General features: G+C 33.8%; 11 non-coding genes across 11 annotated transcripts; all 11 read left to right on the top strand.

Annotated features, from left to right (window-relative positions):
- The first annotated feature begins 2,847 nt into the window (after positions 1-2,847).
- Positions 2,848-2,966, top strand: LOC149788378 (5S ribosomal RNA). Its single transcript, XR_016424733.1, has one exon. It is a non-coding gene; the product is annotated as a 5S ribosomal RNA (ribosomal RNA).
- A 902-nt stretch (positions 2,967-3,868) lies between these two features.
- On the top strand, positions 3,869-3,987 carry LOC149788377 (5S ribosomal RNA). Its single transcript, XR_016424598.1, has one exon. It is a non-coding gene; the product is annotated as a 5S ribosomal RNA (ribosomal RNA).
- Positions 3,988-7,543: 3,556 nt separating this feature from the next.
- On the top strand, positions 7,544-7,662 carry LOC149788376 (5S ribosomal RNA). The gene has a single exon (XR_016424732.1). It is a non-coding gene; the product is annotated as a 5S ribosomal RNA (ribosomal RNA).
- A 902-nt stretch (positions 7,663-8,564) lies between these two features.
- Positions 8,565-8,683, top strand: LOC149788375 (5S ribosomal RNA). Its single transcript, XR_016424597.1, has one exon. It is a non-coding gene; the product is annotated as a 5S ribosomal RNA (ribosomal RNA).
- A 3,574-nt stretch (positions 8,684-12,257) lies between these two features.
- On the top strand, positions 12,258-12,376 carry LOC149788374 (5S ribosomal RNA). Its single transcript, XR_016424798.1, has one exon. It is a non-coding gene; the product is annotated as a 5S ribosomal RNA (ribosomal RNA).
- Positions 12,377-13,278: 902 nt separating this feature from the next.
- On the top strand, positions 13,279-13,397 carry LOC149788373 (5S ribosomal RNA). Its single transcript, XR_016424596.1, has one exon. It is a non-coding gene; the product is annotated as a 5S ribosomal RNA (ribosomal RNA).
- A 3,584-nt stretch (positions 13,398-16,981) lies between these two features.
- Positions 16,982-17,100, top strand: LOC149788372 (5S ribosomal RNA). The gene has a single exon (XR_016424730.1). It is a non-coding gene; the product is annotated as a 5S ribosomal RNA (ribosomal RNA).
- Positions 17,101-18,002: 902 nt separating this feature from the next.
- LOC149788371 (5S ribosomal RNA) lies at positions 18,003-18,121 on the top strand. Its single transcript, XR_016424595.1, has one exon. It is a non-coding gene; the product is annotated as a 5S ribosomal RNA (ribosomal RNA).
- Positions 18,122-21,642: 3,521 nt separating this feature from the next.
- On the top strand, positions 21,643-21,761 carry LOC149788370 (5S ribosomal RNA). Its single transcript, XR_016424729.1, has one exon. It is a non-coding gene; the product is annotated as a 5S ribosomal RNA (ribosomal RNA).
- Positions 21,762-22,663: 902 nt separating this feature from the next.
- On the top strand, positions 22,664-22,782 carry LOC149788369 (5S ribosomal RNA). Its single transcript, XR_016424749.1, has one exon. It is a non-coding gene; the product is annotated as a 5S ribosomal RNA (ribosomal RNA).
- A 3,558-nt stretch (positions 22,783-26,340) lies between these two features.
- On the top strand, positions 26,341-26,459 carry LOC149788368 (5S ribosomal RNA). Its single transcript, XR_016424728.1, has one exon. It is a non-coding gene; the product is annotated as a 5S ribosomal RNA (ribosomal RNA).
- Positions 26,460-27,263: the final 804 nt, after the last annotated feature.

The following is a 27,263-nucleotide window of genomic DNA, read 5'->3' as shown; positions in this document are numbered from 1 at the left end:
ACAACGTTAACTTCTCCAAGTTGCAAGAAGATATCCTTTGCAAATCTGATAAGATCCTATTTTTAAAGTTAGCTTATAGGCCGGTGTCGCTTATTTTAACCAAATGATAGGACAGAAAGAGGAATAATAATAATAATAATAACAACAACAATAATGTCCTGAACCTGCATTTTAAGTCAATTTCAACGTGGAATTCTCCCCTTATCTGGGTCAGAAAATGGATGAGTGACAAATATGAGTATCTGAGGCCAGTTTTGCTTCTTTTGGATTAGAACTTTGAATCAGTATACACTTTAGTTACTAATATTATACTGCACACAAACATTTGTACATCGGAAACGTTGAAGAGATGTGTGACTAATCAGCCCAAGAGTCTTGAAAACGCATCAAGACAACAAATTATGTTTTACAGTCGAAATGTTGTTCTCACTAGAACTGAAATAATTTAATTTCTACTTAAATGCCCGAAAAATTTACAATTAAAAATACAAGAAATGTTTTATACCTAGTCCCGCACAGTGACGTACATCTGATTCCCTGTACTCACCGAGAGCGTTCTGTGTCACATGGATGCATATCAAATGAAGTGAAAAGTAATGGAATACTCGCTTTTTTATTTATCCCTATGCATCGTGGTGCCCACACCACGATGAGACGCTGTTTCAATAAACCTTTTTATATATGTTCTTTACTGTTCTTCCTTTTTCTTCTTGCTTTATCATACTGACACACGAGAGAGAGAGAGAGAGAGAGAGAGAGAGAGTATGCAACAAAGCTCGCATAACTTTATCAGCTATTAACATTAATTGTACTTCTGTGTAATTTCATTTTTAACGCGTTATCCTATAACGATTGCAAACAAGAGCAAAAACTCTACTGATCATACTCGATAATTATACCATACTGAATTATACCAAGTTTATCTCGTATAAACGGATCATATATATCCTGGGTCCCTGAGGGTGTTTTAAGATATGTGTGTGTCATTTGTGATATATATATATATATATATATATATATATATATATATATATATATATACGTTTGTGTGTGTACATACATACATACATAGAAACGTACATACATACGTGTATTATTTACATATAGTCTTAGATAATTTTAATTATTGGGATATGGTTTTTAGGTATCAACAGATACAAAGGAAACAAACGTTTCAATACATATAATGACATTTTCTTAAATTCTACATTGTATCATATTGTCCTGCTACTTGCTAGGCAAGCTGACTTTTATAAAATTTGCAAACTCCTTATATATATTTAAATTTACTTTTAGAATTCAACCAGAATATCAGTACAGATCAGAAAGATTGAAAATACTATTTCTTTCATGTGTATATATATATATATATATATATATATATATATATATATATATATATATATATATATATATATATATATATATATATATATGAGAGAGAGAGGGAGGGAGAGAGATGGCGTGTTCGGAATGGTTTAAACAGACTCTAAATTACACTGATAAAATGTACATCAGTCCAATGGTTAACATGATAGATTTCTATCAAGCTGGTTGCCTTATTGTACCATTGAGCAAGACTACTCTCATTGCCTAACAAAACCAAGCAGTCTTTTGCCAGAACACTATAATGTGAACTTAGGCCATCTAAATCAAATTCCTATGTGAAATTTGCCAATATAAGCCAATACACTTTAATGCAAACTTAGCCAATCTAAACCAAATATCTTAATGGAAACTTAGCCAAAGACCTTAATGTGAACTTAGCCCATCTAAACCAATATACCATAATGTGAACTTAGCCCATCTAAACCAAGAAAAGAATAATGTGATATTGGCTCATATAAACAAAAACACCTTAATGCTATCTTAGCCAATCTAAATCAACCGACTTAATTTATTTTTATAAAGAATACAAAGTGAAAATTTAAATACTTTTCAGCATTATGAATGAAATCACAAATAGTCCATAAATGTTCTATGACAAGTCCAAAAGGGTAGTGTTCCAAATGAATGCCAGTGGTTTTCTGAATGAAGTCCAATTCTGAATGTGTTGATGTGCTAACAATCTTGACGTATGGCGATGATGTAATTTAGAATGTCCTTGAATGAATTCATAATAGTCCCAAAATAGCGATTTTTGATCTTTGGACATTTGTATTGGGGTGTATGGACATATTTGTTTTGCTTATCAAAACGTTGGAAATCGCCGACACCATGCGGTATCGGCATAGGGTAGCTGCTTACTAGCCACAGGGGGCTCGTATCATTGCTTACAGTGAAACTATCAGTCGTACATATAGTATAAAATGTATGACTGTCAGTTTAATTGTGAGCAACGATGCGAGCCCCTGTGCTTACTAGCCTGCCATGCAAACTTGACCGACCTTTCATCGAGATATACCTGCATGAAATCGGGAGAAATACGATTTATTTTCTCAGAAATAATTGCGAGTATAACATCATTTGTCGTTAATGAAGCTGACTGACGAAAGAAAACGACAACCTTGATGAAATTTGACACGGAACTCGCCATTGTATTACTATTCAAATGACTGCACAAATATGGCAACCTACATGTCAGTGACATCGGCGATCAAATAAGCTCTTGCTTCCTTACAGATTGAAACTGAAGGGATGTATTGTCGTAAGATGAGCTCTCCCCTGTCTCTAATATATATATATATATATATATATATATATATATATATATATATATATATATATATATATATATATATATATATATATATATATCTCTGTGTGTGTGTCTAATATATGTATGTGTGTAGTGTATGTAACGACGAAGAGACAACCTATATTAGTCTTAAATTTGTACGTACAAATGTCTACGGCCATACCACGTTGAAAACACCGGTTCTCGTCCGATCACCGAAGTTAAGCAACGTCGGGCCCGGTTAGTACTTGGATGGGTGACCGCCTGGGAATACCGGGTGTTGTAGGCATTTTTTAATTTTTTTTTGGGTTCCATCCTCACTGTGATGATATGCGATCATATATGGCCAATATTTCTTTTGTTCACAAATCTGGTGCAAATTTTTCAGTTTCCTCTACCTCCAGGATCGAAATGGGCCGCCTCGTATGCCGTCCAGATCCTCCAAATTTCTTCTGATATTTCGGATTCAGCATGTAGCGAATAATTGCAACGTATGCAATCGATGTCTTTCATTTTGGATACTTGTCTGTGGTATTTCTTATTCACTAATTGATAGATATATTTGGAATGTATTATTTTTAATTATTTTATTTACCTGTTTTTTAGCAGGGCACCAGTCTATCAGTGTGAAACTTAGCATCCCTTAGCGAATACTTCGAATATGGGTCATTGACAAAATAAATTGGTGTATAAATCTCTGTTTTGATTACAGTAAGTTTGGATGGATGTTCCCTGCTTCCACTTCCTTGCACTTTCTGTGTTTCCACAACTTTAACGTTTCCGAGCTGCAAGACGATATCCGTTTCAAATCAGATTCGAGTCCGTCTTTAAAGGTAGCTCATAGGCTGATGTCGATTATTTACCTATTGAATTAGTCAGTTGATACAAGATAAATAATAATAATAATAATGATAATGCCCAAAAACAACAAAAATGAACTGATTCTTCGTTTAAATGCATTGTTATTTAAGTCCATTTGAAGGTGTAAACCTGCGGTTAAGCAACTAATGTCCGAGTCCGAAAATGCCTGAACGACAAATCTGAATAATGTATGAAGGCAGTTTTATCTATATAAGTTTTAATCAGTACACTTTAATTACTAATTTTACACGGCACATAAACGTAAACGTCTGTACATCGGAAACGGTGAAGAGAGTAGCGAATATAAGTCTTAAATTTACACACACTTGTGTCTACGGCCATACCACGTTGAAAGCACCGGTTCTCGTCCGATCACCGAAGTTAAGCAACGTCGGGCCCGGTTAGTACTTGGATGGGTGACCGCCTGGGAATACCGGGTGCTGTAGACTCTAATTTTTTTTTTCTTTTATAACTAAAAACAGTTGAAGTTTTTCTTTCTTTCTTTTATTGTAACTAAATTTACTTTCTTCAATATAAATAATAAATAGAGCAATTTCTAGACTTTCATTTTCTCTTTTTCCTTAACTTTCTTCAATAATTCGGATCCTAAAAAAATCAAGTATAGGACCTGAATATAGCAAATGTTGCTTCGCACTTCTCTGCTCTTGGTTTCGATCCTTACTACTGGAATATGCGATCATAGATGACCAGTATTTCTTATTAACAAATTCGGTTCAATTTATCCAGTTTCCTCTACTTTTACTACCACAACAAGCTGCCTCCTTTCACCTCGAAATACTTCCTTCAAGTTTCTTCTCATATATTCCTGGTGTAGTCTCTAGCGAAGAGTTGCAAAATATGCCATCAGTGTCTTTCATTTTGCATACTTATTTGTGGTATTTCTTATAAACTAATTGATTGATAAATATGGAATGTATGAATTGTGAGAATTTTTTTAATTAATTTATTGATTGATTGATTTCTTGTACAACAGGACCTCAGTCTGCCAGTGGGAAAATTGGCATCCTGTAGCGAATACTTCAAATATGGGCCATTGGCAAAATAAATTGGGTTATAAAATTCTGTTTTGATTACAGTAAGTTTAGATAGATATTCCATGCTTCCACTTTCTGTATTTCCACAACGTTAACTTCTCCAAGTTGCAAGAAGATATCCTTTGCAAATCTGATAAGATCCTATTTTTAAAGTTAGCTTATAGGCCGGTGTCGCTTATTTTAACCAAATGATAGGACAGAAAGAGGAATAATAATAATAATAATAACAACAACAATAATGTCCTGAACCTGCATTTTAAGTCAATTTCAACGTGGAATTCTCCCCTTATCTGGGTCAGAAAATGGATGAGTGACAAATATGAGTATCTGAGGCCAGTTTTGCTTCTTTTGGATTAGAACTTTGAATCAGTATACACTTTAGTTACTAATATTATACTGCACACAAACATTTGTACATCGGAAACGTTGAAGAGATGTGTGACTAATCAGCCCAAGAGTCTTGAAAACGCATCAAGACAACAAATTATGTTTTACAGTCGAAATGTTGTTCTCACTAGAACTGAAATAATTTAATTTCTACTTAAATGCCCGAAAAATTTACAATTAAAAATACAAGAAATGTTTTATACCTAGTCCCGCACAGTGACGTACATCTGATTCCCTGTACTCACCGAGAGCGTTCTGTGTCACATGGATGCATATCAAATGAAGTGAAAAGTAATGGAATACTCGCTTTTTTATTTATCCCTATGCATCGTGGTGCCCACACCACGATGAGACGCTGTTTCAATAAACCTTTTTATATATGTTCTTTACTGTTCTTCCTTTTTCTTCTTGCTTTATCATACTGACACACGAGAGAGAGAGAGAGAGAGAGAGAGAGAGAGTATGCAACAAAGCTCGCATAACTTTATCAGCTATTAACATTAATTGTACTTCTGTGTAATTTCATTTTTAACGCGTTATCCTATAACGATTGCAAACAAGGGCAAAAACTCTACTGATCTTACTCGATAATTATACCATACTGAATTATACCAAGTTTATCTCGTATAAACGGATCATATATATCCTGGGTCCCTGAGGGTGTTTTAAGATATGTGTGTGTCATTTGTGATATATATATATATATATATATATATATATATATATATATATATATATATATATATATATATATATATACGTTTGTGTGTGTACATACATACATACATAGAAACGTACATACATACGTGTATTATTTACATATAGTCTTAGATAATTTTAATTATTGGGATATGGTTTTTAGGTATCAACAGATACAAAGGAAACAAACGTTTCAATACATATAATGACATTTTCTTAAATTCTACATTGTATCATATTGTCCTGCTACTTGCTAGGCAAGCTGACTTTTATAAAATTTGCAAACTCCTTATATATATTTAAATTTACTTTTAGAATTCAACCAGAATATCAGTACAGATCAGAAAGATTGAAAATACTATTTCTTTCATGTGTATATATATATATATATATATATATATATATATATATATATATATATATATATATATATATATATATATATATATATATATGAGAGAGAGAGGGAGGGAGAGAGATGGCGTGTTCGGAATGGTTTAAACAGACTCTAAATTACACTGATAAAATGTACATCAGTCCAATGGTTAACATGATAGATTTCTATCAAGCTGGTTGCCTTATTGTACCATTGAGCAAGACTACTCTCATTGCCTAACAAAACCAAGCAGTCTTTTGCCAGAACACTATAATGTGAACTTAGGCCATCTAAATCAAATTCCTATGTGAAATTTGCCAATATAAGCCAATACACTTTAATGCAAACTTAGCCAATCTAAACCAAATATCTTAATGGAAACTTAGCCAAAGACCTTAATGTGAACTTAGCCCATCTAAACCAATATACCATAATGTGAACTTAGCCCATCTAAACCAAGAAAAGAATAATGTGATATTGGCTCATATAAACAAAAACACCTTAATGCTATCTTAGCCAATCTAAATCAACCGACTTAATTTATTTTTATAAAGAATACAAAGTGAAAATTTAAATACTTTTCAGCATTATGAATGAAATCACAAATAGTCCATAAATGTTCTATGACAAGTCCAAAAGGGTAGTGTTCCAAATGAATGCCAGTGGTTTTCTGAATGAAGTCCAATTCTGAATGTGTTGATGTGCTAACAATCTTGACGTATGGCGATGATGTAATTTAGAATGTCCTTGAATGAATTCATAATAGTCCCAAAATAGCGATTTTTGATCTTTGGACATTTGTATTGGGGTGTATGGACATATTTGTTTTGCTTATCAAAACGTTGGAAATCGCCGACACCATGCGGTATCGGCATAGGGTAGCTGCTTACTAGCCACAGGGGGCTCGTATCATTGCTTACAGTGAAACTATCAGTCGTACATATAGTATAAAATGTATGACTGTCAGTTTAATTGTGAGCAACGATGCGAGCCCCTGTGCTTACTAGCCTGCCATGCAAACTTGACCGACCTTTCATCGAGATATACCTGCATGAAATCGGGAGAAATACGATTTATTTTCTCAGAAATAATTGCGAGTATAACATCATTTGTCGTTAATGAAGCTGACTGACGAAAGAAAACGACAACCTTGATGAAATTTGACACGGAACTCGCCATTGTATTACTATTCAAATGACTGCACAAATATGGCAACCTACATGTCAGTGACATCGGCGATCAAATAAGCTCTTGCTTCCTTACAGATTGAAACTGAAGGGATGTATTGTCGTAAGATGAGCTCTCCCCTGTCTCTAATATATATATATATATATATATATATATATATATATATATATATATATATATATATATATATATATATATATATATATATATCTCTGTGTGTGTGTCTAATATATGTATGTGTGTAGTGTATGTAACGACGAAGAGACAACCTATATTAGTCTTAAATTTGTACGTACAAATGTCTACGGCCATACCACGTTGAAAACACCGGTTCTCGTCCGATCACCGAAGTTAAGCAACGTCGGGCCCGGTTAGTACTTGGATGGGTGACCGCCTGGGAATACCGGGTGTTGTAGGCATTTTTTAATTTTTTTTTGGGTTCCATCCTCACTGTGATGATATGCGATCATATATGGCCAATATTTCTTTTGTTCACAAATCTGGTGCAAATTTTTCAGTTTCCTCTACCTCCAGGATCGAAATGGGCCGCCTCGTATGCCGTCCAGATCCTCCAAATTTCTTCTGATATTTCGGATTCAGCATGTAGCGAATAATTGCAACGTATGCAATCGATGTCTTTCATTTTGGATACTTGTCTGTGGTATTTCTTATTCACTAATTGATAGATATATTTGGAATGTATTATTTTTAATTATTTTATTTACCTGTTTTTTAGCAGGGCACCAGTCTATCAGTGTGAAACTTAGCATCCCTTAGCGAATACTTCGAATATGGGTCATTGACAAAATAAATTGGTGTATAAATCTCTGTTTTGATTACAGTAAGTTTGGATGGATGTTCCCTGCTTCCACTTCCTTGCACTTTCTGTGTTTCCACAACTTTAACGTTTCCGAGCTGCAAGACGATATCCGTTTCAAATCAGATTCGAGTCCGTCTTTAAAGGTAGCTCATAGGCTGATGTCGATTATTTACCTATTGAATTAGTCAGTTGATACAAGATAAATAATAATAATAATAATGATAATGCCCAAAAACAACAAAAATGAACTGATTCTTCGTTTAAATGCATTGTTATTTAAGTCCATTTGAAGGTGTAAACCTGCGGTTAAGCAACTAATGTCCGAGTCCGAAAATGCCTGAACGACAAATCTGAATAATGTATGAAGGCAGTTTTATCTATATAAGTTTTAATCAGTACACTTTAATTACTAATTTTACACGGCACATAAACGTAAACGTCTGTACATCGGAAACGGTGAAGAGAGTAGCGAATATAAGTCTTAAATTTACACACACTTGTGTCTACGGCCATACCACGTTGAAAGCACCGGTTCTCGTCCGATCACCGAAGTTAAGCAACGTCGGGCCCGGTTAGTACTTGGATGGGTGACCGCCTGGGAATACCGGGTGCTGTAGACTCTAATTTTTTTTTTCTTTTATAACTAAAAACAGTTGAAGTTTTTCTTTCTTTCTTTTATTGTAACTAAATTTACTTTCTTCAATATAAATAATAAATAGAGCAATTTCTAGACTTTCATTTTCTCTTTTTCCTTAACTTTCTTCAATAATTCGGATCCTAAAAAAATCAAGTATAGGACCTGAATATAGCAAATGTTGCTTCGCACTTCTCTGCTCTTGGTTTCGATCCTTACTACTGGAATATGCGATCATAGATGACCAGTATTTCTTATTAACAAATTCGGTTCAATTTATCCAGTTTCCTCTACTTTTACTACCACAACAAGCTGCCTCCTTTCACCTCGAAATACTTCCTTCAAGTTTCTTCTCATATATTCCTGGTGTAGTCTCTAGCGAAGAGTTGCAAAATATGCCATCAGTGTCTTTCATTTTGCATACTTATTTGTGGTATTTCTTATAAACTAATTGATTGATAAATATGGAATGTATGAATTGTGAGAATTTTTTTAATTAATTTATTGATTGATTGATTTCTTGTACAACAGGACCTCAGTCTGCCAGTGGGAAAATTGGCATCCTGTAGCGAATACTTCAAATATGGGCCATTGGCAAAATAAATTGGGTTATAAAATTCTGTTTTGATTACAGTAAGTTTAGATAGATATTCCATGCTTCCACTTTCTGTATTTCCACAACGTTAACTTCTCCAAGTTGCAAGAAGATATCCTTTGCAAATCTGATAAGATCCTATTTTTAAAGTTAGCTTATAGGCCGGTGTCGCTTATTTTAACCAAATGATAGGACAGAAAGAGGAATAATAATAATAATAATAACAACAACAATAATGTCCTGAACCTGCATTTTAAGTCAATTTCAACGTGGAATTCTCCCCTTATCTGGGTCAGAAAATGGATGAGTGACAAATATGAGTATCTGAGGCCAGTTTTGCTTCTTTTGGATTAGAACTTTGAATCAGTATACACTTTAGTTACTAATATTATACTGCACACAAACATTTGTACATCGGAAACGTTGAAGAGATGTGTGACTAATCAGCCCAAGAGTCTTGAAAACGCATCAAGACAACAAATTATGTTTTACAGTCGAAATGTTGTTCTCACTAGAACTGAAATAATTTAATTTCTACTTAAATGCCCGAAAAATTTACAATTAAAAATACAAGAAATGTTTTATACCTAGTCCCGCACAGTGACGTACATCTGATTCCCTGTACTCACCGAGAGCGTTCTGTGTCACATGGATGCATATCAAATGAAGTGAAAAGTAATGGAATACTCGCTTTTTTATTTATCCCTATGCATCGTGGTGCCCACACCACGATGAGACGCTGTTTCAATAAACCTTTTTATATATGTTCTTTACTGTTCTTCCTTTTTCTTCTTGCTTTATCATACTGACACACGAGAGAGAGAGAGAGAGAGAGAGAGAGAGAGTATGCAACAAAGCTCGCATAACTTTATCAGCTATTAACATTAATTGTACTTCTGTGTAATTTCATTTTTAACGCGTTATCCTATAACGATTGCAAACAAGGGCAAAAACTCTACTGATCTTACTCGATAATTATACCATACTGAATTATACCAAGTTTATCTCGTATAAACGGATCATATATATCCTGGGTCCCTGAGGGTGTTTTAAGATATGTGTGTGTCATTTGTGATATATATATATATATATATATATATATATATATATATATATATATATATATATATATATATATATATATATATACGTTTGTGTGTGTACATACATACATACATAGAAACGTACATACATACGTGTATTATTTACATATAGTCTTAGATAATTTTAATTATTGGGATATGGTTTTTAGGTATCAACAGATACAAAGGAAACAAACGTTTCAATACATATAATGACATTTTCTTAAATTCTACATTGTATCATATTGTCCTGCTACTTGCTAGGCAAGCTGACTTTTATAAAATTTGCAAACTCCTTATATATATTTAAATTTACTTTTAGAATTCAACCAGAATATCAGTACAGATCAGAAAGATTGAAAATACTATTTCTTTCATGTGTATATATATATATATATATATATATATATATATATATATATATATATATATATATATATATATATATATATATATATATATGAGAGAGAGAGGGAGGGAGAGAGATGGCGTGTTCGGAATGGTTTAAACAGACTCTAAATTACACTGATAAAATGTACATCAGTCCAATGGTTAACATGATAGATTTCTATCAAGCTGGTTGCCTTATTGTACCATTGAGCAAGACTACTCTCATTGCCTAACAAAACCAAGCAGTCTTTTGCCAGAACACTATAATGTGAACTTAGGCCATCTAAATCAAATTCCTATGTGAAATTTGCCAATATAAGCCTATACACTTTAATGCAAACTTAGCCAATCTAAACCAAATATCTTAATGGAAACTTAGCCAAAGACCTTAATGTGAACTTAGCCCATCTAAACCAATATACCATAATGTGAACTTAGCCCATCTAAACCAAGAAAAGAATAATGTGATATTGGCTCATATAAACAAAAACACCTTAATGCTATCTTAGCCAATCTAAATCAACCGACTTAATTTATTTTTATAAAGAATACAAAGTGAAAATTTAAATACTTTTCAGCATTATGAATGAAATCACAAATAGTCCATAAATGTTCTATGACAAGTCCAAAAGGGTAGTGTTCCAAATGAATGCCAGTGGTTTTCTGAATGAAGTCCAATTCTGAATGTGTTGATGTGCTAACAATCTTGACGTATGGCGATGATGTAATTTAGAATGTCCTTGAATGAATTCATAATAGTCCCAAAATAGCGATTTTTGATCTTTGGACATTTGTATTGGGGTGTATGGACATATTTGTTTTGCTTATCAAAACGTTGGAAATCGCCGACACCATGCGGTATCGGCATAGGGTAGCTGCTTACTAGCCACAGGGGGCTCGTATCATTGCTTACAGTGAAACTATCAGTCGTACATATAGTATAAAATGTATGACTGTCAGTTTAATTGTGAGCAACGATGCGAGCCCCTGTGCTTACTAGCCTGCCATGCAAACTTGACCGACCTTTCATCGAGATATACCTGCATGAAATCGGGAGAAATACGATTTATTTTCTCAGAAATAATTGCGAGTATAACATCATTTGTCGTTAATGAAGCTGACTGACGAAAGAAAACGACAACCTTGATGAAATTTGACACGGAACTCGCCATTGTATTACTATTCAAATGACTGCACAAATATGGCAACCTACATGTCAGTGACATCGGCGATCAAATAAGCTCTTGCTTCCTTACAGATTGAAACTGAAGGGATGTATTGTCGTAAGATGAGCTCTCCCCTGTCTCTAATATATATATATATATATATATATATATATATATATATATATATATATATATATATATATATATATATATATATATATATATATATATATATATATCTGTGTGTGTGTCTAATATATGTATGTGTGTAGTGTATGTAACGACGAAGAGACAACCTATATTAGTCTTAAATTTGTACGTACAAATGTCTACGGCCATACCACGTTGAAAACACCGGTTCTCGTCCGATCACCGAAGTTAAGCAACGTCGAGCCCGGTTAGTACTTGGATGGGTGACCGCCTGGGAATACCGGGTGTTGTAGGCATTTTTTAATTTTTTTTGGGGTTCCATCCTCACTGTGATGATATGCGATCATATATGGCCAATATTTCTTTTGTTCACAAATCTGGTGCAAATTTTTCAGTTTCCTCTACCTCCAGGATCGAAATGGGCCGCCTCGTATGCCGTCCAGATCCTCCAAATTTCTTCTGATATTTCGGATTCAGCATGTAGCGAATAATTGCAACGTATGCAATCGATGTCTTTCATTTTGGATACTTGTCTGTGGTATTTCTTATTCACTAATTGATAGATATATTTGGAATGTATTATTTTTAATTATTTTATTTACCTGTTTTTTAGCAGGGCACCAGTCTATCAGTGTGAAACTTAGCATCCCTTAGCGAATACTTCGAATATGGGTCATTGACAAAATAAATTGGTGTATAAATCTCTGTTTTGATTACAGTAAGTTTGGATGGATGTTCCCTGCTTCCACTTCCTTGCACTTTCTGTGTTTCCACAACTTTAACGTTTCCGAGCTGCAAGACGATATCCGTTTCAAATCAGATTCGAGTCCGTCTTTAAAGGTAGCTCATAGGCTGATGTCGATTATTTACCTATTGAATTAGTCAGTTGATACAAGATAAATAATAATAATAATAATGATAATGCCCAAAAACAACAAAAATGAACTGATTCTTCGTTTAAATGCATTGTTATTTAAGTCCATTTGAAGGTGTAAACCTGCGGTTAAGCAACTAATGTCCGAGTCCGAAAATGCCTGAACGACAAATCTGAATAATGTATGAAGGCAGTTTTATCTATATAAGTTTTAATCAGTACACTTTAATTACTAATTTTACACGGCACATAAACGTAAACGTCTGTACATCGGAAACGGTGAAGAGAGTAGCGAATATAAGTCTTAAATTTACACACACTTGTGTCTACGGCCATACCACGTTGAAAGCACCGGTTCTCGTCCGATCACCGAAGTTAAGCAACGTCGGGCCCGGTTAGTACTTGGATGGGTGACCGCCTGGGAATACCGGGTGCTGTAGACTCTAATTTTTTTTTTCTTTTATAACTAAAAACAGTTGAAGTTTTTCTTTCTTTCTTTTATTGTAACTAAATTTACTTTCTTCAATATAAATAATAAATAGAGCAATTTCTAGACTTTCATTTTCTCTTTTTCCTTAACTTTCTTCAATAATTCGGATCCTAAAAAAATCAAGTATAGGACCTGAATATAGCAAATGTTGCTTCGCACTTCTCTGCTCTTGGTTTCGATCCTTACTACTGGAATATGCGATCATAGATGACCAGTATTTCTTATTAACAAATTCGGTTCAATTTATCCAGTTTCCTCTACTTTTACTACCACAACAAGCTGCCTCCTTTCACCTCGAAATACTTCCTTCAAGTTTCTTCTCATATATTCCTGGTGTAGTCTCTAGCGAAGAGTTGCAAAATATGCCATCAGTGTCTTTCATTTTGCATACTTATTTGTGGTATTTCTTATAAACTAATTGATTGATAAATATGGAATGTATGAATTGTGAGAATTTTTTTAATTAATTTATTGATTGATTGATTTCTTGTACAACAGGACCTCAGTCTGCCAGTGGGAAAATTGGCATCCTGTAGCGAATACTTCAAATATGGGCCATTGGCAAAATAAATTGGGTTATAAAATTCTGTTTTGATTACAGTAAGTTTAGATAGATATTCCATGCTTCCACTTTCTGTATTTCCACAACGTTAACTTCTCCAAGTTGCAAGAAGATATCCTTTGCAAATCTGATAAGATCCTATTTTTAAAGTTAGCTTATAGGCCGGTGTCGCTTATTTTAACCAAATGATAGGACAGAAAGAGGAATAATAATAATAATAATAACAACAACAATAATGTCCTGAACCTGCATTTTAAGTCAATTTCAACGTGGAATTCTCCCCTTATCTGGGTCAGAAAATGGATGAGTGACAAATATGAGTATCTGAGGCCAGTTTTGCTTCTTTTGGATTAGAACTTTGAATCAGTATACACTTTAGTTACTAATATTATACTGCACACAAACATTTGTACATCGGAAACGTTGAAGAGATGTGTGACTAATCAGCCCAAGAGTCTTGAAAACGCATCAAGACAACAAATTATGTTTTACAGTCGAAATGTTGTTCTCACTAGAACTGAAATAATTTAATTTCTACTTAAATGCCCGAAAAATTTACAATTAAAAATACAAGAAATGTTTTATACCTAGTCCCGCACAGTGACGTACATCTGATTCCCTGTACTCACCGAGAGCGTTCTGTGTCACATGGATGCATATCAAATGAAGTGAAAAGTAATGGAATACTCGCTTTTTTATTTATCCCTATGCATCGTGGTGCCCACACCACGATGAGACGCTGTTTCAATAAACCTTTTTATATATGTTCTTTACTGTTCTTCCTTTTTCTTCTTGCTTTATCATACTGACACACGAGAGAGAGAGAGAGAGAGAGAGAGAGAGAGAGAGAGTATGCAACAAAGCTCGCATAACTTTATCAGCTATTAACATTAATTGTACTTCTGTGTAATTTCATTTTTAACGCGTTATCCTATAACGATTGCAAACAAGGGCAAAAACTCTACTGATCTTACTCGATAATTATACCATACTGAATTATACCAAGTTTATCTCGTATAAACGGATCATATATATCCTGGGTCCCTGAGGGTGTTTTAAGATATGTGTGTGTCATTTGTGATATATATATATATATATATATATATATATATATATATATATATATATATATATATATATATATATATATATATATATATATATATATATACGTTTGTGTGTGTACATACATACATACATAGAAACGTACATACATACGTGTATTATTTACATATAGTCTTAGATAATTTTAATTATTGGGATATGGTTTTTAGGTATCAACAGATACAAAGGAAACAAACGTTTCAATACATATAATGACATTTTCTTAAATTCTACATTGTATCATATTGTCCTGCTACTTGCTAGGCAAGCTGACTTTTATAAAATTTGCAAACTCCTTATATATATTTAAATTTACTTTTAGAATTCAACCAGAATATCAGTACAGATCAGAAAGATTGAAAATACTATTTCTTTCATGTGTATATATATATATATATATATATATATATATATATATATATATATATATATATATATATATATATATATATATATATATATATATATATATGAGAGAGAGAGGGAGGGAGAGAGATGGCGTGTTCGGAATGGTTTAAACAGACTCTAAATTACACTGATAAAATGTACATCAGTCCAATGGTTAACATGATAGATTTCTATCAAGCTGGTTGCCTTATTGTACCATTGAGCAAGACTACTCTCATTGCCTAACAAAACCAAGCAGTCTTTTGCCAGAACACTATAATGTGAACTTAGGCCATCTAAATCAAATTCCTATGTGAAATTTGCCAATATAAGCCAATACACTTTAATGCAAACTTAGCCAATCTAAACCAAATATCTTAATGGAAACTTAGCCAAAGACCTTAATGTGAACTTAGCCCATCTAAACCAATATACCATAATGTGAACTTAGCCCATCTAAACCAAGAAAAGAATAATGTGATATTGGCTCATATAAACAAAAACACCTTAATGCTATCTTAGCCAATCTAAATCAACCGACTTAATTTATTTTTATAAAGAATACAAAGTGAAAATTTAAATACTTTTCAGCATTATGAATGAAATCACAAATAGTCCATAAATGTTCTATGACAAGTCCAAAAGGGTAGTGTTCCAAATGAATGCCAGTGGTTTTCTGAATGAAGTCCAATTCTGAATGTGTTGATGTGCTAACAATCTTGACGTATGGCGATGATGTAATTTAGAATGTCCTTGAATGAATTCATAATAGTCCCAAAATAGCGATTTTTGATCTTTGGACATTTGTATTGGGGTGTATGGACATATTTGTTTTGCTTATCAAAACGTTGGAAATCGCCGACACCATGCGGTATCGGCATAGGGTAGCTGCTTACTAGCCACAGGGGGCTCGTATCATTGCTTACAGTGAAACTATCAGTCGTACATATAGTATAAAATGTATGACTGTCAGTTTAATTGTGAGCAACGATGCGAGCCCCTGTGCTTACTAGCCTGCCATGCAAACTTGACCGACCTTTCATCGAGATATACCTGCATGAAATCGGGAGAAATACGATTTATTTTCTCAGAAATAATTGCGAGTATAACATCATTTGTCGTTAATGAAGCTGACTGACGAAAGAAAACGACAACCTTGATGAAATTTGACACGGAACTCGCCATTGTATTACTATTCAAATGACTGCACAAATATGGCAACCTACATGTCAGTGACATCGGCGATCAAATAAGCTCTTGCTTCCTTACAGATTGAAACTGAAGGGATGTATTGTCGTAAGATGAGCTCTCCCCTGTCTCTAATATATATATATATATATATATATATATATATATATATATATATATATATATATATATATATATATATATATATCTGTGTGTGTGTCTAATATATGTATGTGTGTAGTGTATGTAACGACGAAGAGACAACCTATATTAGTCTTAAATTTGTACGTACAAATGTCTACGGCCATACCACGTTGAAAACACCGGTTCTCGTCCGATCACCGAAGTTAAGCAACGTCGGGCCCGGTTAGTACTTGGATGGGTGACCGCCTGGGAATACCGGGTGTTGTAGGCATTTTTTAATTTTTTTTTGGGTTCCATCCTCACTGTGATGATATGCGATCATATATGGCCAATATTTCTTTTGTTCACAAATCTGGTGCAAATTTTTCAGTTTCCTCTACCTCCAGGATCGAAATGGGCCGCCTCGTATGCCGTCCAGATCCTCCAAATTTCTTCTGATATTTCGGATTCAGCATGTAGCGAATAATTGCAACGTATGCAATCGATGTCTTTCATTTTGGATACTTGTCTGTGGTATTTCTTATTCACTAATTGATAGATATATTTGGAATGTATTATTTTTAATTATTTTATTTACCTGTTTTTTAGCAGGGCACCAGTCTATCAGTGTGAAACTTAGCATCCCTTAGCGAATACTTCGAATATGGGTCATTGACAAAATAAATTGGTGTATAAATCTCTGTTTTGATTACAGTAAGTTTGGATGGATGTTCCCTGCTTCCACTTCCTTGCACTTTCTGTGTTTCCACAACTTTAACGTTTCCGAGCTGCAAGACGATATCCGTTTCAAATCAGATTCGAGTCCGTCTTTAAAGGTAGCTCATAGGCTGATGTCGATTATTTACCTATTGAATTAGTCAGTTGATACAAGATAAATAATAATAATAATAATGATAATGCCCAAAAACAACAAAAATGAACTGATTCTTCGTTTAAATGCATTGTTATTTAAGTCCATTTGAAGGTGTAAACCTGCGGTTAAGCAACTAATGTCCGAGTCCGAAAATGCCTGAACGACAAATCTGAATAATGTATGAAGGCAGTTTTATCTATATAAGTTTTAATCAGTACACTTTAATTACTAATTTTACACGGCACATAAACGTAAACGTCTGTACATCGGAAACGGTGAAGAGAGTAGCGAATATAAGTCTTAAATTTACACACACTTGTGTCTACGGCCATACCACGTTGAAAGCACCGGTTCTCGTCCGATCACCGAAGTTAAGCAACGTCGGGCCCGGTTAGTACTTGGATGGGTGACCGCCTGGGAATACCGGGTGCTGTAGACTCTAATTTTTTTTTTCTTTTATAACTAAAAACAGTTGAAGTTTTTCTTTCTTTCTTTTATTGTAACTAAATTTACTTTCTTCAATATAAATAATAAATAGAGCAATTTCTAGACTTTCATTTTCTCTTTTTCCTTAACTTTCTTCAATAATTCGGATCCTAAAAAAATCAAGTATAGGACCTGAATATAGCAAATGTTGCTTCGCACTTCTCTGCTCTTGGTTTCGATCCTTACTACTGGAATATGCGATCATAGATGACCAGTATTTCTTATTAACAAATTCGGTTCAATTTATCCAGTTTCCTCTACTTTTACTACCACAACAAGCTGCCTCCTTTCACCTCGAAATACTTCCTTCAAGTTTCTTCTCATATATTCCTGGTGTAGTCTCTAGCGAAGAGTTGCAAAATATGCCATCAGTGTCTTTCATTTTGCATACTTATTTGTGGTATTTCTTATAAACTAATTGATTGATAAATATGGAATGTATGAATTGTGAGAATTTTTTTAATTAATTTATTGATTGATTGATTTCTTGTACAACAGGACCTCAGTCTGCCAGTGGGAAAATTGGCATCCTGTAGCGAATACTTCAAATATGGGCCATTGGCAAAATAAATTGGGTTATAAAATTCTGTTTTGATTACAGTAAGTTTAGATAGATATTCCATGCTTCCACTTTCTGTATTTCCACAACGTTAACTTCTCCAAGTTGCAAGAAGATATCCTTTGCAAATCTGATAAGATCCTATTTTTAAAGTTAGCTTATAGGCCGGTGTCGCTTATTTTAACCAAATGATAGGACAGAAAGAGGAATAATAATAATAATAATAATAACAACAACAATAATGTCCTGAACCTGCATTTTAAGTCAATTTCAACGTGGAATTCTCCCCTTATCTGGGTCAGAAAATGGATGAGTGACAAATATGAGTATCTGAGGCCAGTTTTGCTTCTTTTGGATTAGAACTTTGAATCAGTATACACTTTAGTTACTAATATTATACTGCACACAAACATTTGTACATCGGAAACGTTGAAGAGATGTGTGACTAATCAGCCCAAGAGTCTTGAAAACGCATCAAGACAACAAATTATGTTTTACAGTCGAAATGTTGTTCTCACTAGAACTGAAATAATTTAATTTCTACTTAAATGCCCGAAAAATTTACAATTAAAAATACAAGAAATGTTTTATACCTAGTCCCGCACAGTGACGTACATCTGATTCCCTGTACTCACCGAGAGCGTTCTGTGTCACATGGATGCATATCAAATGAAGTGAAAAGTAATGGAATACTCGCTTTTTTATTTATCCCTATGCATCGTGGTGCCCACACCACGATGAGACGCTGTTTCAATAAACCTTTTTATATATGTTCTTTACTGTTCTTCCTTTTTCTTCTTGCTTTATCATACTGACACACGAGAGAGAGAGAGAGAGAGAGAGAGAGAGTATGCAACAAAGCTCGCATAACTTTATCAGCTATTAACATTAATTGTACTTCTGTGTAATTTCATTTTTAACGCGTTATCCTATAACGATTGCAAACAAGGGCAAAAACTCTACTGATCTTACTCGATAATTATACCATACTGAATTATACCAAGTTTATCTCGTATAAACGGATCATATATATCCTGGGTCCCTGAGGGTGTTTTAAGATATGTGTGTGTCATTTGTGATATATATATATATATATATATATATATATATATATATATATATATATATACGTTTGTGTGTGTACATACATACATACATAGAAACGTACATACATACGTGTATTATTTACATATAGTCTTAGATAATTTTAATTATTGGGATATGGTTTTTAGGTATCAACAGATACAAAGGAAACAAACGTTTCAATACATATAATGACATTTTCTTAAATTCTACATTGTATCATATTGTCCTGCTACTTGCTAGGCAAGCTGACTTTTATAAAATTTGCAAACTCCTTATATATATTTAAATTTACTTTTAGAATTCAACCAGAATATCAGTACAGATCAGAAAGATTGAAAATACTATTTCTTTCATGTGTATATATATATATATATATATATATATATATATATATATATATATATATATATATATATATATATATATATGAGAGAGAGAGGGAGGGAGAGAGATGGCGTGTTCGGAATGGTTTAAACAGACTCTAAATTACACTGATAAAATGTACATCAGTCCAATGGTTAACATGATAGATTTCTATCAAGCTGGTTGCCTTATTGTACCATTGAGCAAGACTACTCTCATTGCCTAACAAAACCAAGCAGTCTTTTGCCAGAACACTATAATGTGAACTTAGGCCATCTAAATCAAATTCCTATGTGAAATTTGCCAATATAAGCCAATACACTTTAATGCAAACTTAGCCAATCTAAACCAAATATCTTAATGGAAACTTAGCCAAAGACCTTAATGTGAACTTAGCCCATCTAAACCAATATACCATAATGTGAACTTAGCCCATCTAAACCAAGAAAAGAATAATGTGATATTGGCTCATATAAACAAAAACACCTTAATGCTATCTTAGCCAATCTAAATCAACCGACTTAATTTATTTTTATAAAGAATACAAAGTGAAAATTTAAATACTTTTCAGCATTATGAATGAAATCACAAATAGTCCATAAATGTTCTATGACAAGTCCAAAAGGGTAGTGTTCCAAATGAATGCCAGTGGTTTTCTGAATGAAGTCCAATTCTGAATGTGTTGATGTGCTAACAATCTTGACGTATGGCGATGATGTAATTTAGAATGTCCTTGAATGAATTCATAATAGTCCCAAAATAGCGATTTTTGATCTTTGGACATTTGTATTGGGGTGTATGGACATATTTGTTTTGCTTATCAAAACGTTGGAAATCGCCGACACCATGCGGTATCGGCATAGGGTAGCTGCTTACTAGCCACAGGGGGCTCGTATCATTGCTTACAGTGAAACTATCAGTCGTACATATAGTATAAAATGTATGACTGTCAGTTTAATTGTGAGCAACGATGCGAGCCCCTGTGCTTACTAGCCTGCCATGCAAACTTGACCGACCTTTCATCGAGATATACCTGCATGAAATCGGGAGAAATACGATTTATTTTCTCAGAAATAATTGCGAGTATAACATCATTTGTCGTTAATGAAGCTGACTGACGAAAGAAAACGACAACCTTGATGAAATTTGACACGGAACTCGCCATTGTATTACTATTCAAATGACTGCACAAATATGGCAACCTACATGTCAGTGACATCGGCGATCAAATAAGCTCTTGCTTCCTTACAGATTGAAACTGAAGGGATGTATTGTCGTAAGATGAGCTCTCCCCTGTCTCTAATATATATATATATATATATATATATATATATATATATATATATATATATATATATATATATATATATATATATATCTGTGTGTGTGTCTAATATATGTATGTGTGTAGTGTATGTAACGACGAAGAGACAACCTATATTAGTCTTAAATTTGTACGTACAAATGTCTACGGCCATACCACGTTGAAAACACCGGTTCTCGTCCGATCACCGAAGTTAAGCAACGTCGGGCCCGGTTAGTACTTGGATGGGTGACCGCCTGGGAATACCGGGTGTTGTAGGCATTTTTTAATTTTTTTTTGGGTTCCATCCTCACTGTGATGATATGCGATCATATATGGCCAATATTTCTTTTGTTCACAAATCTGGTGCAAATTTTTCAGTTTCCTCTACCTCCAGGATCGAAATGGGCCGCCTCGTATGCCGTCCAGATCCTCCAAATTTCTTCTGATATTTCGGATTCAGCATGTAGCGAATAATTGCAACGTATGCAATCGATGTCTTTCATTTTGGATACTTGTCTGTGGTATTTCTTATTCACTAATTGATAGATATATTTGGAATGTATTATTTTTAATTATTTTATTTACCTGTTTTTTAGCAGGGCACCAGTCTATCAGTGTGAAACTTAGCATCCCTTAGCGAATACTTCGAATATGGGTCATTGACAAAATAAATTGGTGTATAAATCTCTGTTTTGATTACAGTAAGTTTGGATGGATGTTCCCTGCTTCCACTTCCTTGCACTTTCTGTGTTTCCACAACTTTAACGTTTCCGAGCTGCAAGACGATATCCGTTTCAAATCAGATTCGAGTCCGTCTTTAAAGGTAGCTCATAGGCTGATGTCGATTATTTACCTATTGAATTAGTCAGTTGATACAAGATAAATAATAATAATAATAATGATAATGCCCAAAAACAACAAAAATGAACTGATTCTTCGTTTAAATGCATTGTTATTTAAGTCCATTTGAAGGTGTAAACCTGCGGTTAAGCAACTAATGTCCGAGTCCGAAAATGCCTGAACGACAAATCTGAATAATGTATGAAGGCAGTTTTATCTATATAAGTTTTAATCAGTACACTTTAATTACTAATTTTACACGGCACATAAACGTAAACGTCTGTACATCGGAAACGGTGAAGAGAGTAGCGAATATAAGTCTTAAATTTACACACACTTGTGTCTACGGCCATACCACGTTGAAAGCACCGGTTCTCGTCCGATCACCGAAGTTAAGCAACGTCGGGCCCGGTTAGTACTTGGATGGGTGACCGCCTGGGAATACCGGGTGCAGTAGACTCTAATTTTTTTTTTCTTTTATAACTAAAAACAGTTGAAGTTTTTCTTTCTTTCTTTTATTGTAACTAAATTTACTTTCTTCAATATAAATAATAAATAGAGCAATTTCTAGACTTTCATTTTCTCTTTTTCCTTAACTTTCTTCAATAATTCGGATCCTAAAAAAATCAAGTATAGGACCTGAATATAGCAAATGTTGCTTCGCACTTCTCTGCTCTTGGTTTCGATCCTTACTACTGGAATATGCGATCATAGATGACCAGTATTTCTTATTAACAAATTCGGTTCAATTTATCCAGTTTCCTCTACTTTTACTACCACAACAAGCTGCCTCCTTTCACCTCGAAATACTTCCTTCAAGTTTCTTCTCATATATTCCTGGTGTAGTCTCTAGCGAAGAGTTGCAAAATATGCCATCAGTGTCTTTCATTTTGCATATTTATTTGTGGTATTTCTTATAAACTAATTGATTGATAAATATGGAATGTATGAATTGTGAGAATTTTTTTAATTAATTTATTGATTGATTGATTTCTTGTACAACAGGACCTCAGTCTGCCAGTGGGAAAATTGGCATCCTGTAGCGAATACTTCAAATATGGGCCATTGGCAAAATAAATTGGGTTATAAAATTCTGTTTTGATTACAGTAAGTTTAGATAGATATTCCATGCTTCCACTTTCTGTATTTCCACAACGTTAACTTCTCCAAGTTGCAAGAAGATATCCTTTGCAAATCTGATAAGATCCTATTTTTAAAGTTAGCTTATAGGCCGGTGTCGCTTATTTTAACCAAATGATAGGACAGAAAGAGGAATAATAATAATAATAATAACAACAACAATAATGTCCTGAACCTGCATTTTAAGTCAATTTCAACGTGGAATTCTCCCCTTATCTGGGTCAGAAAATGGATGAGTGACAAATATGAGTATCTGAGGCCAGTTTTGCTTCTTTTGGATTAGAACTTTGAATCAGTATACACTTTAGTTACTAATATTATACTGCACACAAACATTTGTACATCGGAAACGTTGAAGAGATGTGTGACTAATCAGCCCAAGAGTCTTGAAAACGCATCAAGACAACAAATTATGTTTTACAGTCGAAATGTTGTTCTCACTAGAACTGAAATAATTTAATTTCTACTTAAATGCCCGAAAAATTTACAATTAAAAATACAAGAAATGTTTTATACCTAGTCCCGCACAGTGACGTACATCTGATTCCCTGTACTCACCGAGAGCGTTCTGTGTCACATGGATGCATATCAAATGAAGTGAAAAGTAATGGAATACTCGCTTTTTTATTTATCCCTATGCATCGTGGTGCCCACACCACGATGAGACGCTGTTTCAATAAACCTTTTTATATATGTTCTTTACTGTTCTTCCTTTTTCTTCTTGCTTTATCATACTGACACACGAGAGAGAGAGAGAGAGAGAGAGAGAGAGAGAGAGAGAGAGTATGCAACAAAGCTCGCATAACTTTATCAGCTATTAACATTAATTGTACTTCTGTGTAATTTCATTTTTAACGCGTTATCCTATAACGATTGCAAACAAGGGCAAAAACTCTACTGATCTTACTCGATAATTATACCATACTGAATTATACCAAGTTTATCTCGTATAAACGGATCATATATATCCTGGGTCCCTGAGGGTGTTTTAAGATATGTGTGTGTCATTTGTGATATATATATATATATATATATATATATATATATATATATATATATATATATATATATATATATATACGTTTGTGTGTGTACATACATACATACATAGAAACGTACATACATACGTGTATTATTTACATATAGTCTTAGATAATTTTAATTATTGGGATATGGTTTTTAGGTATCAACAGATACAAAGGAAACAAACGTTTCAATACATATAATGACATTTTCTTAAATTCTACATTGTATCATATTGTCCTGCTACTTGCTAGGCAAGCTGACTTTTATAAAATTTGCAAACTCCTTATATATATTTAAATTTACTTTTAGAATTCAACCAGAATATCAGTACAGATCAGAAAGATTGAAAATACTATTTCTTTCATGTGTATATATATATATATATATATATATATATATATATATATATATATATATATATATATATATATATATATATATATATATATATATGAGAGAGAGACGGAGGGAGAGAGATGGCGTGTTCGGAATGGTTTGAACAGACTCTAAATTACACTGATAAAATGTACATCAGTCCAATGGTTAACATGATAGATTTCTATCAAGCTGGTTGCCTTATTGTACCATTGAGCAAGACTACTCTCATTGCCTAACAAAACCAAGCAGTCTTTTGCCAGAACACTATAATGTGAACTTAGGCCATCTAAATCAAATTCCTATGTGAAATTTGCCAATATAAGCCAATACACTTTAATGCAAACTTAGCCAATCTAAACCAAATATCTTAATGGAAACTTAGCCAAAGACCTTAATGTGAACTTAGCCCATCTAAACCAATATACCATAATGTGAACTTAGCCCATCTAAACCAAGAAAAGAATAATGTGATATTGGCTCATATAAACAAAAACACCTTAATGCTATCTTAGCCAATCTAAATCAACCGACTTAATTTATTTTTATAAAGAATACAAAGTGAAAATTTAAATACTTTTCAGCATTATGAATGAAATCACAAATAGTCCATAAATGTTCTATGACAAGTCCAAAAGGGTAGTGTTCCAAATGAATGCCAGTGGTTTTCTGAATGAAGTCCAATTCTGAATGTGTTGATGTGCTAACAATCTTGACGTATGGCGATGATGTAATTTAGAATGTCCTTGAATGAATTCATAATAGTCCCAAAATAGCGATTTTTGATCTTTGGACATTTGTATTGGGGTGTATGGACATATTTGTTTTGCTTATCAAAACGTTGGAAATCGCCGACACCATGCGGTATCGGCATAGGGTAGCTGCTTACTAGCCACAGGGGGCTCGTATCATTGCTTACAGTGAAACTATCAGTCGTACATATAGTATAAAATGTATGACTGTCAGTTTAATTGTGAGCAACGATGCGAGCCCCTGTGCTTACTAGCCTGCCATGCAAACTTGACCGACCTTTCATCGAGATATACCTGCATGAAATCGGGAGAAATACGATTTATTTTCTCAGAAATAATTGCGAGTATAACATCATTTGTCGTTAATGAAGCTGACTGACGAAAGAAAACGACAACCTTGATGAAATTTGACACGGAACTCGCCATTGTATTACTATTCAAATGACTGCACAAATATGGCAACCTACATGTCAGTGACATCGGCGATCAAATAAGCTCTTGCTTCCTTACAGATTGAAACTGAAGGGATGTATTGTCGTAAGATGAGCTCTCCCCTGTCTCTAATATATATATATATATATATATATATATATATATATATATATATATATATATATATATATATATATATATATATCTGTGTGTGTGTCTAATATATGTATGTGTGTAGTGTATGTAACGACGAAGAGACAACCTATATTAGTCTTAAATTTGTACGTACAAATGTCTACGGCCATACCACGTTGAAAACACCGGTTCTCGTCCGATCACCGAAGTTAAGCAACGTCGGGCCCGGTTAGTACTTGGATGGGTGACCGCCTGGGAATACCGGGTGTTGTAGGCATTTTTTAATTTTTTTTTGGGTTCCATCCTCACTGTGATGATATGCGATCATATATGGCCAATATTTCTTTTGTTCACAAATCTGGTGCAAATTTTTCAGTTTCCTCTACCTCCAGGATCGAAATGGGCCGCCTCGTATGCCGTCCAGATCCTCCAAATTTCTTCTGATATTTCGGATTCAGCATGTAGCGAATAATTGCAACGTATGCAATCGATGTCTTTCATTTTGGATACTTGTCTGTGGTATTTCTTATTCACTAATTGATAGATATATTTGGAATGTATTATTTTTAATTATTTTATTTACCTGTTTTTTAGCAGGGCACCAGTCTATCAGTGTGAAACTTAGCATCCCTTAGCGAATACTTCGAATATGGGTCATTGACAAAATAAATTGGTGTATAAATCTCTGTTTTGATTACAGTAAGTTTGGATGGATGTTCCCTGCTTCCACTTCCTTGCACTTTCTGTGTTTCCACAACTTTAACGTTTCCGAGCTGCAAGACGATATCCGTTTCAAATCAGATTCGAGTCCGTCTTTAAAGGTAGCTCATAGGCTGATGTCGATTATTTACCTATTGAATTAGTCAGTTGATACAAGATAAATAATAATAATAATAATGATAATGCCCAAAAACAACAAAAATGAACTGATTCTTCGTTTAAATGCATTGTTATTTAAGTCCATTTGAAGGTGTAAACCTGCGGTTAAGCAACTAATGTCCGAGTCCGAAAATGCCTGAACGACAAATCTGAATAATGTATGAAGGCAGTTTTATCTATATAAGTTTTAATCAGTACACTT

This window comes from Sinohyriopsis cumingii, chromosome 11 (genome assembly GCF_028554795.1).
Source record: "Sinohyriopsis cumingii isolate HCF-2022 chromosome 11, ASM2855479v2, whole genome shotgun sequence".
NCBI lineage: Eukaryota > Metazoa > Mollusca > Bivalvia > Unionida > Unionidae > Sinohyriopsis > Sinohyriopsis cumingii.
The sequence above is the reverse complement of the archived record's forward strand: the minus strand, read 5'-3'. Positions and strand labels throughout refer to the sequence as shown.